The sequence below is a fragment of the Dasypus novemcinctus genome, chromosome 15 (genome assembly GCF_030445035.2).
Source record: "Dasypus novemcinctus isolate mDasNov1 chromosome 15, mDasNov1.1.hap2, whole genome shotgun sequence".
Lineage (NCBI taxonomy): Eukaryota > Metazoa > Chordata > Mammalia > Cingulata > Dasypodidae > Dasypus > Dasypus novemcinctus.
The window spans coordinates 104706722-104722891 of record NC_080687.1 but is presented as its reverse complement, the minus strand read 5'-3'; the positions used below and the strand labels follow the sequence as shown (position 1 = coordinate 104722891).

The 16170-nt window shown below is 36.0% G+C and overlaps 1 pseudogene; it reads right to left on the bottom strand.

Moving 5' to 3' along the window:
- Positions 1-2151: 2151 nt before the first annotated feature.
- On the bottom strand, positions 2152-6763 carry LOC101446539 (cap-specific mRNA (nucleoside-2'-O-)-methyltransferase 2-like; annotated as a pseudogene).
- Positions 6764-16170: the final 9407 nt, after the last annotated feature.

Sequence of the window (16170 nt, the reverse complement as noted above, 5' to 3'; positions counted from 1 at the left end):
TATTTACTACACAAATGTTATCTGTTCATCTTTTCTTTCAGCCTTTCACAGCTTCATCCTGTTTGCTGGGAACTCTAAGTACCACATTCCTTAAGATTGCAAGCTTAGCCATGGAGACAGCAGGTCTCTCCTTGAGAGGCCACTGTGCCTCAGTTTCCCACACCCACCAACAGTGGATGAGGATTCACTTTCTTCCACATCCTCTCCAACACTTATAGTTCTCTGTTTATTTGTTTTTTCTGTACTATTGACTTTATTCATGAATCTATAATGGAATGCAAAATAGCAAAGAACATGAAAAACTCTCAGATTAATATTTATCAACCAAATATATCAGATAATACATCTATTTTTCATATAACTGACAAAAATACCATAAAAGCACATGCAAATATAAATATTCTCCATTTTCTGGAACTTCAAGCTAGTGGAGATTTCCTCCATACTGTTTGTCAGAAAAGCTCATATTACACTATAAAATACAAACAATTCAAAAGAAATAAAAATGTAACTGATAAAATAACCATTTCATGGCTAATCTTCTTCATAAGTGCTACTTTCATACTGAAAAGGAGAATTAGTAAAGGCCAAAAGTGGGAAAGGATAAATGCAAATGAGTTTTTTATATCTAAGAGATTTGGAAGTACGTCAGGACGTCATTCCAGAAGTTACGCTTTTGCACATATCAGCAGGACCTTATTGACTGCCACAGTAAATATTGTCTCAAATATCAGGGATCTGGAAGGCTCTAGAGACATCCAGATACTAACAGAGCAGACAGCTCAGGAGTTTTGGCATCCTGCCAGTGGACCCTACTTTGGAATCTGCACTCCCCATTGTGACAGTGTTGGTCTCATTTGTGGTTTCTCTACACATGACTATTTTGCCACTTCTATCTGAATCTATAGTTTTTATTAGACTCAATAGCGGTATGTCCAAAAGACTTAAATCTTTGGGCTGTCCATGTACCAGTTGGGTCCTGAATCTCAACAGAGTTGCAACACCTTCTCTAATTCATTGGACTCACCCAGGACAACTATGAAGGAGATGATAATGTACAATGTCCATCCCAAGGAACAGAGAGAGTCTACAACTGCAAACAAGATAGTCCCATCCATCTGCCCTATAAGATCTAAACCCCCTCTCAATTAGAGGTAGAGTGGGCTTCACCATCCCAGAATCCTCAGGATTGGAGTATGAATGATGGACACTAGAATAGACTTATGGTTATTCTATTATAGACTTATTGTTATTCTAGCAATGAAAAAACTTTTTTCATTGATGTAGAGGCAGTGGTCTCTGGTGATTCTGAGAGGAGGGTGAAGGAAAAAGAGGTGTAATATGGGGGCATTTTGGGGACATTGGAATTGTCCTGAATGATGTTGCAATGATGGATATAGGCCATTACATATTTTGTCATAACTTACAAAATTTTGTGTTGGACAGAGTGTCAACTATAATGTAAACTATAATCCATGCTTAGTGGCAATGCTTCAATATGTGTTCATCAACTGTAACAAATATACCACACTAATGAAGGATATTGTTCATGTGGGAAAGTGTGGAAAGTATGGGAATCCCCCATATTTTTTATGTAACATTTATGTTATCTAAAATTTTTTTATTAAAAAGTATTAGAAAATAAAATAAAAAATAAATAAAAGAAATCTGGCAAAATGAGTTCCCTGAAATCCACAACTGGCATGTTACATGTTAAAGGAAGTCAGTGTTATGGAGGAGATACTCCCTTCAACCTAAATCAGTTCATTAATGGCATTAGCCATTGAGCCATTTTAAAATAAGTCTCTTGAGAGGAAATTAGTTGGAAAAATCTGAAGACACGAAGGTGCAACTCTAAAGTAGAGAAATAAGACTAACTAAACTACATATGTAAGTTTGGGTACATCTGCCCCCAGCACATAAATACATCTCATGTTCAGAGGTTAAATATTATCCCTGCATGAATTACACCACATGGAAGAACTCTATGCCTGTGGGCACACATATCCCAGAAGTCAGAACTAGCTTGTGGTTTTCTGGAATTTAAGAGGGTTTGATTGGTGCAAAAGTTGGCCTTTTCCTAAAATGAAACTGCTGAGGTTTTAAATTAATAGAGCAAAGGGATGAAACAACATTGGAAACTATACGAAGTCAAAGTAAATCCCAGAAGGGACATGTTAAATTCCATAACTGAAGGCTGCTGATGAGCTCTTCTCTCTCTCCTTGAATAATCAAATGCAAATGTCTTTAAGCAATGGCAATGTTCAAATCCCACAAAAAATCAAGTAGTGCCCCCTGAAGGAGCCCCTTCATCGGTAAAACTCTAAAACCTGATGGGGTGCTTCAGAGTTGAGCAAAGTGCTCAGCAATTCATTCACATTCTGCAGATACTGGAAAACTGGATTCAGGATGTCCTGATAAAACACATAGCAGGCCTGCACAACTCCTCAGGGGCTCAGAGGATATGGGATAAGAAAATATGATGCATTTAAAACATCTGTGAAGCACAAAAAATTAAACCAACCTTAAATCTTTTGAAACAAGAAAGTACAGGCAAAATCATAGCATCACCTGTATGAAGCTGCTATAATGAATGCAGAAGGCAGTCCAAAAATAACTTCTGGTAAACTGGGTCTCCATCAGGAAGAAATGAACAGTTTAAATTCATGAGTTCAGCTGATTCCAGGAATCAAACTGCCAATGGTATATGCACTTTGATACCATGGAGAACTGGCAAATCCACAAGCAGGCACTTACTTTGGCTATTGGGTCCTACAACCTGCTCATCCTGAAGGCCCTTGGTAAGGTTACCAAGTCAGGAAATACCAGTTCTTCAGAAAAAACAAACAAGCGTGATAACAATGATACTGCTGCTTTGGCCTAAACATGGAATCCAAATTCCTAATGACTTTTCAATTGCTTCATTGAGAGTCTTTAAAATTTCACCATCACAGAAAGGAAAATATTTTAATTTTGGCAGTTTCTTTTCCTCTAAAATATGCCATAAATGACACTTACGATTGAGAGTTGACCCTTCCAAAAAAGAACTTTGCCCAGGATGATATTCAGTATGTTCTTCAGCAATCGTTACAAATGTACCACACTTGTATATAAAGTTTCCTTTAGCCACCTTATTTTACCATGAAAGAGTTTCCAGCATCTTCCTTAATTATAGATTTTAAAATATCTGTTCCTCTGCCCAAACCATTTTGCATTTGTACTACTACCAATATTAGAATTTTTTTACTAGCCAGTTATTTCTGAAAAGGGGTTTCAATGGACACTTTTGCATGCAGTATTGTACTGCACGTTTCCTTAAATTATTCAGTTTGCAAGTTCCTCCTTTTCCATGCATTCAAACAGGCAAATATTCACAGAAATAGTCTCTAGCTGATATTTGTGTAAGAACACAGCATACTTCACATCTTTTAAGAAAAGATTCAGGAATCACATGATGGGGAAAGAGAACTTTACTGGTCATTTCAGTCCCAACATTCAGCATCAACTTAGATAACAGAAAATGGATGGCCTCTCAGCCCTTATAGTGGACACATAGCACATAGACTTTTGAGTTTCCTGCCTTGCTACTAGCAGGCTTGAAAACATGGAATTGGTCAAAGGACCAGTACAGCAAGTACATCAGGTTTATAAAACAATGTTCAAACAAAGTAAACCTTCAGAACAAAAGAACCACCAACAGCAAGAGTTGTCAGAGCAGTGCCAACTTCACAGTAATGCAAAGCAGAGACAAAGCTTGCACACCAGGGTTGAAACCCACATGATCTTAGTGTATAATTCAGTTGATGTGTTGCTGAATATGATTGACAAATATCTTGTCAACTATTTTAGCATTTAAATTAGAAAGATTGGTCTGTAGTTCTCTTTTCTTATGGGGTCTCTATGTGGTTTTGGTATTAGTATAATATTGGCACCATTGAATGAATTAGATAATGTTCTCTCCACTTCTATTTCCTGGAAGAGTTTATGTAGGATTGGTGTTACTTCTTTCTGGAATGATTGGTAGAATTCAATGAAGCCATCTGGCCCTGGTCTTTTTGGGGTTGCAATGTTTGTGATGACTAATTCATTCTTGCTACTTGTGATTATACTGTTGATTTTTTTTCCCTATTTCTTCTTTCATCAGTGTAGGCTGCTTGTGTGTTTCTTGAAATTTGTTCATTTCACCTAGGTTACCCATCTTGTTGGCATAAAATTTTTTAAAGTATCCTCTTATGTTACTCTATTTCTGTGTGATCAGTGGTTATATCCCTTCTCTTGGTTTTTTTTTTTTTTTTTTGCATCTTTACTTTTTTTTCTTTATTACTCTAGCTAAGGTTTGTCAATTTTATTAATTTTGTGGAAGAACCAGCTTTTGGTTTTGCTAAATTTTTCCTCTATTTTTTTATTGTCCATTTCATTTAGTTCTACTCTAATTGTTCTTTCTTTCTTTCTGCTTGCTTTGGGATTAGTTTGTTATTCTTTTTCTAATTGTTCCAGGTGTTCTGTAGATCAGCTGATTTTAGCTCTCTTCTTTTTTACTATAAGCATTTATGGCTATAAATTTCCCTCTCAGCACTGCTTTTGCTGCCTCCCATAAGTTTTGATACATTGTGTTCTCATTTTAATTCATTTCAATGTAGTTACTGATTTATTTTGCAATTTCCTTCTTGATCCACTGATTACCTGAGAGTGTTTACTTCCATATCTGAGTGCCTACTCTGGTTTTGTGCCCCTTATTAATTTCCAGCTTCATTCCTTTTTGGTAAGAGAAATTACTCTGCATAATTTTGATCTTTCTAAATTCATTGATACTTTTTCTGTAACCTAGCATGTAGTCTATCCTGGTGAATGATCCATATGCACTCCGGAATTGTAGTGTATGTCTATTAGTTCTAATTCCTCTAACATAATATTCAAGTTCTCTGTTTCTTTATTAAGCCTCTGCTTAGCTGTTCTGTCTAATGGTGAAAATGGTCCCCACTCTGATTGCAGAGGCATCTATTTTTCTCCTTAGCTTTGCCAGTGATTTCTAATTGTATTTTGGTTAGTTGCATAAATATTTTGATTGAACTTTCTTCTTTATATAGTGCCCCTTTTATTAATATATAGTGTCCTTCTTTCTCTCTTACAATAGTTTTGCATTTGAAATCTATTTTCTGAAATGTTACTAGAGCTACCCCTCCCATTTTCAATTATCTCAGAAGTCTAAGTTGTTGAATGTGTGAATCTTGGAAATATTGATCATTTGGATTTCTAGGAAAAATTATCCTGTTATTAATTTCATTGAAGAAAAGCCACTGATGTCTTTTGGTGCAACATTAGCTATATCTAAGATTTATCAGTTGTACAGTGTAAATTTTGAAAAGAGTCATGACTGAATTTTAAAATGAAATGCTGTCAGCCTACTAAAGCTGTTATAATATTGAGGGTATCTATGCCTTCAGAATGAACATGAGTCTGTATAACACAGTGACCCCTACAATGGATGATGGTCTGTGGTTAACAGAAAAAATAGGAGAACAATCTATCATACACCATCAAAAATAGACAATTAAAGTACATGATGTTAATAATAGGGGAAAATAAACCAATTGTAAGTTATCGAATATAGTTAGTCATAATATTTTGATGATGTTCTTTCATCATTTGTAACAAATGTTCCACAGTAATGCAAGGTGTTGGTGTGGGGCGATGTATGGGAATCCTGTATAATACCCATGATTGTTTTGTAAAACTTGCAACTTCTCTAATAAAGCAGAACAAAGCAAAACAAAGCAATTGTATTAATCAAGTATTTCAAAACAAAAGAAATGAAATACTTAAAAAATCTAATGCACAATATTTACTTTATGATCATAATAGAATTGACTTTTATTCACATTTTTATATTTAATAATTCACACTATTCTCTCAATTTTCACTTCACTCTGGTCACCTTTATTCCTTCTTCAAACCTTTCCACACCTATGATCTTTGAATCAATATTCATCAAATGTTTGATCAATATTCAGTGTCCCATGCTCTACCAAAGGTGAATATAGTATATATCTTTTCTCTCCTTGGAGGGAATGAACTCTCTGATAGGACATTGAAGGTTCTGTTATACAGTTTATTCAGATTTTTCTCATTGTCAGGATGGAATTAGTTCTTTTGTGATGTTCAACCTCCTACACAGAAGCAGAAATTTAAGTATCACTTTCATATCTGCACCAATTCAAATTTTTGCTTTTATATTATTTCTAACCATTTTTTTCTTTAATTTTACCCTCTCTTTTTAAAAATTTATTTTGTTTCAACAAATACTGCTTTATTATTTTACCTTTGCCTTAATAACAAAACATATGCTGTCTACATGCTAGTGCTGTCTCCATGGCTATGCTTGCCACCTAAGGAATGCGGTAATTAAGAGTTCCTGGCAAATGGGATGAAGCTGTTAAAGGCTGAAAGAAAAGAGGAGCACATACCTTTTGTAGTGAATAGAACACTTAGACTTTATAACTTGAGATAAGATTTTTTAAAATTCCTTAGACTGTGGGTAATGCTGCTTGATGTCATGTAAGCTAAGTGTTCCTGCTTATTGGCATGTAGGCTACATGTTCTTGCTTATTGGCATGTAGGCTACGTGTTCCTGCTTGTTGTCATGTACACTGGGGTATATAGAGAGCCCCTTGTAAACAGTAAAGTTGTCTGAGAAGTTATTACTCACAGACCCCCTGATCCCAGCTCTCTCACTTGTTCCTTCCCCTTTTTCTCTTTCTTTCATTCCCGATACCCTTCAGGTCCAAATCTCCAATATCTGGCACCCACCATGGGGCCCAAAGAAGTTAGTGAGTCTTCCAAATCAGTATCAGGAACCGCGGAAAAGACCTCATGGAGGGTCGCGTGGTGTCCAAAGCAGTGTGACTCGAGTCTTCTTTTAGGTAAGTAACATTTTCCACAAAGTCATCAGGGTAATGGGTAATCAAACTGGGTGTGTGGAAGAACATTTGCAAGTGTTGACAACCTTACTGAAAGCTAGTGGGGTGCCTGTAAAAAGTTGTGAGTTAAAAGAACTGTTTGCTTTAATACAAAAGCATTGTGGTTGTTTCCAGCCTTGGGGACGTAATGTCTTAAATTCAAAACAGTGGAAACGTGTAACAAAGGCTTTACGAAGAGCATATCAGAAAGGGGAATCCATTCATTTATCTGTGAGGGCTTTGTGCCAGCAAATTGCTGCCACCTTAGATCCTTTACAATCAGATGAAATGAGGAAGAATAAATTATTCTATTTTCAAAACCCACAGACAAAAAGAAAATGGAGGGCCATTTGAAAGAACTAAATTCTGAACCAAAAGATGGAGGAGAATCTCCTGGCTTTATGCCTAATCCCAGTACTAATCCTTTTATAGATAAAAAGACAACTGTCTGCTCTAATGAAATATCCAATCTCCATATATCTCATCCAGGTGCTTATCCTAGCTTATATCCAGTCCAACCTACTGTGCCTGATGAGCTGCTGCTTGTGGCTGCCTCAAGCTCAGCACCTGGAATTTTTTCAGATATGGCAGACACTATACCCTGTGTTAAAAAGATAGTTGTTTCCAACCCCACTCCTCAAACACCCTTGATGTGCTGTTTATTGCAAGTATCTCGAAAAGGGAATCTGGAGGCCGTGCAATTTTTATCAGCTTTTCTGGTTATATCACGACCAATTCCATCAGATGCTAATAATCCTCAGGGAGGTGCTGAGTTCCATCATGAACCAATACCTTTTAAACTACTGAGAGATTTAAAACAGGCTTGCGTGCAGTATGGGGTTAAATCTCCATATACGTTTGGCTTAGTTCAGGGCATGGCTCAGGCAGATAGATTGATTCCTTGGGACTGGGAAATGTTAGCCCATACTGTTCTTAGCCCTGCTGAATTTCTGCAATTTAAAACTTGGTGGACTGATGAGGCTAATATGACTGCATGGCGAGATGCTAGTCAAGACCCTCCGGTGCTTATATTGGCAGAACAGCTATTAGGAATAGGAGCTTGGACAGGAGTGGGCCGACAAATGCAGTATGATCATGTAGCAATAGTTCAAGTTAGAATGTCCTGCTTAGCAGCTTGGAGAAAAATTTCAGCCCCTGGGAAACCTGTACAATCCTTTGCTAAAGTTATACAAGGAGTAAATGAGCCATATGTGGAAGGGTAAGGCCACATTGGGAAAATAGGAATAGAACTACATTAGGAAATAGGAATTGCAAGTGCCTTCAGATAAATAAGTAACTTAGAGCTGCTTGTAAAAAAAAGTGTAAACAATTTAGGGCTGCACTCAAGAGGAGTACCAATAAATAACTTAGGGCTTAGGGCTGCTCACAAAAGAAAAGGGCTTTTAAAAGAAAAAAAATACATATGCTATCTTCAGCTAACCGCAGTGTTCTGCTTCTGTGCCTGCTTGCTTGCTAACCCCCCCCTTCCTAAAGGACTACAAAAACACCTCTTCCCTGAGACTCGAGGCTGTTCTCTCCTCTGTGTAGGATGAGGCAGTTACCATGTGGCTAATAAAGCTCTCAATTGAAACTCTATTCAAAGTCTGAGTCTGGTCAATATCCCTGGTCTATAACATTTGGAGGCCCCAGTGAGATTGATCAATAAGATCCCCCACTCCAGCGGAGTTGATCTCCTCAGACTCAGGGAGATGGGTACATTCTGGGGATGGACCGGTGTCTAGGGGAAGGCCTCAGAGAGACGTTCCTCAGCCCCAGACACCACCTGGCCCTGGAACTTGTCTCCACTTAAATTCTATCTGGAGAGCATCAGGAGTTCCTGGGCCCAGGATCAGCAAATGGGACATCCCTCGGTGAGCCTGTTTCCTGGAAAACCTCTGCAGAGTCTATGGAATGTGGGGAAATGGATCTGCTGGATGCAGCAAATAGATCCCACCCACTGGTCAGAGCGAGACGTTGCTCTTGACTTCAGTTCAGGTTGTCTGGTTTGTCTTTTCATCTGTCTTAATTGTTTGTCTTTTTGTATTTCTGTTCTGTGTAATTTGTGAACAATTATGAGTCAGTTGTAAACTATATGTTTTTGCTAATGTGTTGTAATTGTTTTGTGTTTGCCTGTTCAATGTCAGTGTATATTTTGATACCTCCAGATGGTGATATAAATTAATAAATAAAATTTTTTTAAAAAGAGTTCTATTCAAATGGCCAAGTATGAAATAAGTGCTTATATTAATACATAAATTTGAATGTTAATGGGATTTCTACAATAACAAAAAATTGTAAGTCTTAACAAAATTACTATGTCTTTTCATTAAACAAATAGTTCTTGTCTAAATTGAAATGAATATTTTTCTTCACAGGATAAAATGAAGGATGTAAAACTTAAATGAATATTAAAGAAGGTTAAAGGTTTGTGGGAATGCTGACTGAAATTTAATGAGTTTTTTCTGGAAGAATGTGTTTAAAAAAAAAAAAAAAAAGAATGTGTTTTGTCCTAAAATAGGATGGCTGATTTTCATGAATTCTTGGAACTCAGATGCATGTGGCAAATTGTAGAAGGTATTGTAGTAACTTTAAGTAAGGGAATGTGTTCTGTGAAGGTAAAAGTTGTCTTAAAATTATAAATAATTATAAATAATTATAAAAAGTTTAACAAAGCATTGTTTAAATGAAGGTATTTAAATGGCTAATTCCAAAAATCTTTATTAAACAAAACCTGAATTGATAATACTACTAATAAAAGGTAATTTTGTAACAGGAAAACTTGTTAGTGGCCAGCCTGCCTTCCCAACTTGCTTCTAAAAGACTGTTTCTGGTATTACATGCTACTAAGTACTTAAAGTAAAGAAAAGTTCATTATTTTAACAAGCTTGTTTAGTGTTGATGGCAATTATATGTGGTAGAAAGTTTGCCTGGTAACTTAGTATGTGGGATATATGAAATGTGCTTTTATTTTAAGGAAACAGGTGATGATTTTGTCCTAAGATAAAGTGATTGATTATTTGAAAGAGTAGAGTGTGGGACAAAACCTGAATGAATACTGAAAGTGTAGAAGATTTGTGGAAGAGAAATTCTTATGATTAAACATGAGTAAGATTTGATGGTCTGTCTACAAAGTTTTAAAAAGTTTACTATCAAATAATGTACTGATGCAAAGTTAAAACTGTTGTTCTTTCTCAAAGTCTCTCAAGTCATTAGTCTCTTTTAGTAAAAGTTTCCTGAATAATCAATATACAAAGAAAGTCTGTTTTATCAAAATAGCTTCTTGTGCTTTTAACCTCATCATTTCCTCAGTGTTTGAAGAAAAAAGGGTCTTATCTCTTTTAAGAGACCGTAATGTTCTAAAAATCAAATCCTGAAAAGTAGCTTTTTGTTTCAAACTAACTGCAAGAAATTTGTTCCTTTACCTTAAAGGAAAAATTAAAGTAATTTCATTTAATATGTTATAAGTTCATTTAATATGTTATAAGCTGAATGAAAGGTGTTTAAAAGTGTTATAAAATTAATAGGTTTAAAAAATTAAATATGCAGTTATATATGTGAATAAATATTCTTGGAGCCCAAATTAAACTGAGCAAGATGAAAAGAATCTTATAAAAGTCTAATTATAAGAACTATTAAAAAAAGAGCCTCCTCTCTGCAAAAGTTTTAAGGGCAGAGCTAAGTGTGGCATATTGAATCTATCTACAAAGCTGAAGAATTAGAAATCAGTTTGCCCCATAATTTCCCAGTTTGAACCTTTTAACAGCCATAAAATAAAAGTAATTAATAGTTCTTTTAACAAATTTCAGTAAGTAAATGTTGAAGATCTGGATCCGAAGGATATCAGGAATGAAAAAAAGATAAAATGGGGGAGGAAACAAACAAACAAAAAACTAACAAACTAAGATCAGGGGGTCTGCGAGTAATGACTTCTCAAACAACTTTATTTTCCACACGTGGCATTACATATACTCAAACTATAGAGATAACAAGCAGTGTAACTACACATTAACAAGACTCATAAATTAAATAACTCATCTCAAAGTACAAAGATTCAGTATTCCTTTCAAACTACTTTGTGTGTTTACTCATATTTCTCCCTGCCCGGGACAGCTCTATCCTGTTAACTTGAAAAGCTTAATTGCTGCATTACTATGTTAAAAGTGTAGCCATGAAAACAGCACATCTTCCTTTGTGAGATCACCATGCCTCAGTTTCCAACAAGTAAAAAAGTCCATAAAAACTATGGAAAAATCTTTCTGGGATTATGATTAAACAAATTAAGTAATTATAATGTGTTTTAAAACCTCATAATCTGTATGCTTTTGAAAAGTATTCATTTTCATAACAAACAAAAAAATTTTAACTTCCTGTAAAGAAAAAAAGAACATTCTTTGCATAAACTATAATAATTTTGATTTTGTTTAGCTTGAGCATAATCTCCCTTGGTTTATGAAGTGCCCATTAAATAAATTGACATTGTATGTACAGTCTTTTGAGTAAGAGATATTATAAGTTTATGTTAATAAAATTAAGCTAAAAAAAGATTATGGGTGTGCTCTCTTAAATAAATAAAGTAAATTTCTTTAGTTTGTAATTATAATTTAATAAGTTTATTGAAATATAAGGTAACTGGTCAGTGCGGTTATTGTCAATTATAAAAAGTTTGTAGAGCGTCTTCCAAGCTGAAAATGTTTAAATAATTATAATTCTAAAAGTCATTGTTAACTAAAAACTTGGATTGATATTTGTTGCAAAGAATAACTTTGTGATAATAAAACCTGTCAAAGCCACACAAGGTGCATATTTAAATAAATAGAATAAAAAATTATCTTGATTCTATTAAGAATCATCTGTTTTCATTTTAACAATGAAAAATAGTTTTTTTTCCCTCTATTACTAAAGTAAAATACCTACTATTATCTTCATGGTAAAATTGTATAAGTAAACAGTCATTTGATATATGATGTGTTGCATTAAATTGTTTAAAATACATAAAAACAAGGAATAAACTTTAACATTGTCAAACTCTTTTGTGCATTCAATCCAGGCCTTGAATACATTATAGGTTGCCTCTTCATGTGAGTTATAGGCTAGGCTGGTCACTGACCCCTCAATTAGAAAGCTTTGCTATATCAGCCTCTGGTTTTGCTCCTGAAGTTGATGGAAAGCTCCTGCAGCAACCAATGATGACTTGGTATAGCCAAGTATACAATGGATATTGCCCCCAGACTGGCACTGTTCCATAGTGCTAGAGAGCACTATGCACCAGGCTAGTAAAATACTGGAAACTCTCTCTAAAATCAACGATGCTGCAACTTGCTCACTGCGTAAAGATCTTGCTAAGTGGAGCCATGATACCAGAATACTGTAAGTAAAACTTAAGCACAATTGGCACTATGGCCTGCTCCCATGGAAAGATAACATGTAAAGTATTACAAACCTGAAACTTAAACCTATTAATTGCAACTCTGAATCCTTATGCATTAAGTAATACATTAGTTAATATTAAATGCTGTACTTTTATCCTATACTAAATATATGCCTAATAATTATCATTCCCACAGCTAAAAACTAAAAAAAATTTCCAACTTAGTGTACTAATCCTGAATAAAACCAATTGCCCAATGGGTGCCAGTTCACCAAAAGCATCTAACAGAGCTCATGAGTGCAAATCATTAAACAGCTTAAAATGTATCTTCAAACAAAACTAAGTATTTCAATTTCTCTCTGAAAATAGATAACTTGGGAATATATATATATATATTTCCCACCAGCTTTTAAAAAGGGGTGCCATCTTTATAAGCACCTAACATTGTCTACCTCTGTAATCCAATGTCCTCTTTTAAAAACGAGTATTCCAAAATTTTAATTAAGTTTGTTTCACTCAGAATAAACATCTTATTAACCATGTGAAACCATCCAACTTCATACAGAAAGCCAGATGTGTCTTCCTCCAGTTGAAATAAGAGTTTTACATCTTATTAAGCATGACTACAGTCCATGGCCAGCAGGAAGCAGTTACAGAAAAGAGATCATCTCCCTTCAGCACCCCTTTAAAATTAAAGGTGTAAACTCTTTAAAGGTAAAACAAAATTAATAAATGGATCTGGAGCCTGACTGGAAATCCACGTGAGCGCTGGTGGCCCCAGGATGACTGCAGGAGAGCCCCCACCCCGGGATTCTGCTGTCCAGAATAAAAACTTCTAAACTTCTGCTAACACCTATAAACACTGTGCAACTATAAACCAGACAAATTCAGACAAATTCTGGTTGATGGTTGCCCCTCCGGGAACTTAGTTTGCCTGCATCTCAAGTCTAACCCCTTATATTCTCCCCAACTCCAACTTCTGTGTCCTAATAAATATAATCCCCCAGGTTTATTACTTAAGGGCAAGAAGCTCTTTAACTTATTAGAAATACCAGAACCAGGTCACCAAATATATAAGGGGCCCCCTTTCTTGTTCTGCTGCTAGTGAGTCTAGGGGTAGCCAGCTCCGTCGCAATAAAATCAGCAGCCCTAGTGAAAAGGAACAATGACTTAAACACCCTGTCCTCCTTAGTTACCCAGGACATTAAAAACCTTAAATATCAAGCCATCTGGAACAAGCCTTACATTCCCTCCCTAAAGCAGTTCTCCAGAATAAGCAAAGATTAGATTTACTGTTCCTCCAGCAGTGAGGCCTATGTGTAACCCTAGGTGAAGCCTGCTGTTTTTATACTAGCCATTCGAGAGTTATTAAAGAAAGCCTAGCCTTAGTTCGCAGGCATTAAAAGCGTGCAATAAAGCCTGGGAAATGCCTGCCAACTAGTATCACAGCCTTTTTAACTAGTCCCCTTGGCTCACAACTCTCCTCACTGGTTTAACAAGGCCCCTGTTTATCCCCCTTGTACTGCTTACCTGCAGCCCATATATAATCAGTAATTTTAAAAAATTAGTACAAAAAAAATTCCAAACTGTTAAACTTATAATTTTAAATGCCCCCTACCAGTTAGTGCCTACCCATGAAGAAATTCAAAGATTTGAATTACCATAAAGGAAAGGGAGAAATGTAAGGGTAAGGCCACATTGGGAAAATAGGAATAGAACTATATTAGGAAGTAGGAATTGTAAGTGCCTTCAGATAAATAAGTAACTTAGAGCTGCTTGTAAAAAAAAGTGTAAACAATTTAGGGCTGCACTCAAGAAGAGTACCAATAAATAACTTAGGGCTGCTCACAAAAAAGGGCTTTTAAAAGAAAAAAAATAGATATGCTATCTTCAGCTAGCTGCAGTGTTCTGCTTCTGTGCCTGCTTGCTTGCTAAACCCTCCCCTTCCTAAAGGACTATAAAAACACTTCTTCCCTGAGACTTGGGGCTGTTCTCTTCTCTGTGTAGGATGAGGCAGTCACTGTGCAGCTAATGAAGCTCTCAATTGAAACTCTATTCAGACTCTGAGTCTGGTCAATATCGCTGGTCTATAACATATATAGAGTTTGTAGCTAGACTATCAGATATTATTCAAAAAACTATAGAAATTCTGGATGCTAGAGACTTGATTTTATTAACTCTTGCATTCAATCAAGCAAATAGTGAATGCAAAAAAGCTATTAGACCCATTAAGGCAGCGGGAGGGTCGATATAAGACTATATTAAAGCTTGCCAGGACATAGGTTCCACCACCCACCAGATGGCAATACTAGCTGCAGCAATAAGGGGCAATCAGAGACCCCAGACTAAAAGAGGAAGTTGTTTTAAATGTGGGAAATCTGGTCATTTTCAAAGGGATTGCAGAGCAAATTTCACTCAGCCACAAAATAATTGGGGAGGAAAAACCCCCTCTAAACTGTGCCCTATATGTCAAAAGGGCTTTCATTGGACTAATGAATATAAGTCTAGATTTCATAAAATTTGCTCTCCCATTTCACTGTGGGGAAACTGCTTTGAGGGCCTAGCTCAAGGCCCTCAAACAAGCAATATGAGCCTACAGGAAAGATACCCAGTCAACAATGGCCAGCAGCATGCATTCCAGTTTCTAAATTAAGGGCTGCTACTCGAGGGAGTGCGGCTATTGATTTAGCTTCTACAGAAAATAAACTTATTACTCCTGCTATGGGTATGCAAACATATTTACAAGTGTAAAAGACCCATTACCTCCTGAAACTGTTGGCTTAATTGTAGGTAGGAATAGTTTAACTATGAAAGGACTGCTAGTACAAATTGGCATTATAGACAGTGAGTATAAGGAAGAAATTAAGGTTATGGTGCAAGCTGTTAATCAAGTACAAATTATTTTGGGGCAACCTATAGCTCAATTATTACTCCTGCCCTATTACAAACCATGCACTCTTCCTTCTGCTAGAAATGGGGGATTTGGGTCTATGGGGAATGAAATTTATTGGCAAACTTTTGTAGGTGATAAGCCTGAAGTTACTATTATATTGATGGAAAAGTGTTTTGGGGATTAATAGAAACAGGAGCTGATGTGTCCATCATTGCTGAATGATATTGGCCTCAATCATGGATGTTACAAAAAGTCCCAACAGTCTTTACTGGCATTGGCACTATGACAGATATTTATTAGAGTATCTCTATTTTTGATGTATTAGGACCTGATGGGCAAAAATCTATGCTACAACTTTATGTGGCTGATGTTAGACTTAATTTATGGGGCCATGATTTACTTAGTCAATGGGGAGCTTTTGTTCACATTCCTACATTAACTGAGCAGACAAAAGCTTTTTTTATGGATATGCAGTATAACCCTAACATATGTCAACAAGAGGATCATAGAGGACTTGGTTCTGTTACACTGAGACAGGATTCAGAGATGCAAAATATAACACAGGGGCCATTGCAATAAAGGGCATTACTATTCCCATAGCCTGGCTTACAGAAGCACCAGTGTGGGTTGATCAATGGCCCCTGCCTGTGGAAAAACTCAATGCCCTTCATAGTTTAGTAAAAGAACAATTATCACAGAAACATATTGAGCCCTCAAATAGTCCTTGGAATTCTCCAGTGTTTGTAATAAAAAAGAAATCTGGAAAATGGTGAATGGTAATTGATCTAAGAGGTGTTAATAAAGTTATGAGCCCTATGGGGGCACTATGACCAGGGATTCCACAGCCCTCTATGATTCCTAAGAATTGGTCTTTGATTATTATAGATTTGAAAGATTGTTTCTTTACTATTCCTTTGCATCCTTCTGATAAAGAGAAATTCGCCTTTTCTGTT